A 1,162-nucleotide genomic window follows, 5' to 3' on the forward strand; every position below is an offset into this window, starting at 1 on the left:
TATATGTATGTATATATGTCTACATATATATATATATATATATATATAAATATGTATATATATACAACTCACACACGAGTACATACGTGTATAACTGCATTCATATATACACACACACACGTGTATATGTTCACGTATGTGTGCAATAAGTGCTTGCATGCGTCCATTAATGCTACTCTCATTACTGTTACGCCCCAAGTCAGTTCTTCAACGTTTACATCAACCTCACCTTTTTGTTGTTGTTGTTGTTGTTTTCTTTTGCAATTTTCAAATACAGCCTGTGTTCCTTTTATTTATTTATTTATTATCATCATCATCATCATCATCATCATCATCATCATCATCATCATCATCATCATCATCATCATTAAGAAAGTAAGCTGGCAGAATCGTTAGCACGCCAGGCGAAATGCTTAACGGTATTTCGTCTGCCGTTACGTTCTACGTTCAAATTCCGCCGAGGTCGACTTTGCCTATCATCCTTTCGGGGTCGATAAATTAAGTACCAGTTACGCACTGGGGTCGATGTAATCGACTTAATCCGTTCGTCTGTTCTTGTTTGTTCCCTCTATGTTTAGCCCCTTGTGGGCAATAACGAAATAGGTATTTCGCTTCCGCTACGTTCTAAGTTCAAATTCCGTCGAGGTCAACTTTGCCTTTCATCATTATGGATCGATAAATTAAGTACTAGTTGAGTACTGGGTCGATCTAATCGACTTCACCCCTCCCCCAAAATTTCAGGCCTTGTGCCTACAATAGAAAGGATCATTATTATTATTATTATTAGTAGTAGTAGTAGTAGTAGTATTAATATTATTATTATCATCATCATTATTATTATTATGACGGTGACGCGTTGGCAGAACCGTTAGCACCCCCCCCCGGCCAAATGCTTAGCAGTATTTCGACCGTCCTTACGTTCTGAGTTCGAATACCGCCGAGGTCGACTTTGCCTTTTATGTTTTGCGGGATTGATGAATTAAGTACCAAGTTGCGTACTGGTGTCAATGTAATCGACTAGTCACCCCACTCAAAATGTCAGGCCTTGTGTCTATAGTAAAAAGCATTATTATTATTATTATTATTATTATTATTATTTTATGTTTGACTTTTGTTTTGCATTTGTACAAGTTGGATCCAAGTCTCACCCAGAGACCTCAAG

Source organism: Octopus bimaculoides, chromosome 2 (genome assembly GCF_001194135.2).
Source record: "Octopus bimaculoides isolate UCB-OBI-ISO-001 chromosome 2, ASM119413v2, whole genome shotgun sequence".
Classification (NCBI taxonomy): domain Eukaryota; kingdom Metazoa; phylum Mollusca; class Cephalopoda; order Octopoda; family Octopodidae; genus Octopus; species Octopus bimaculoides.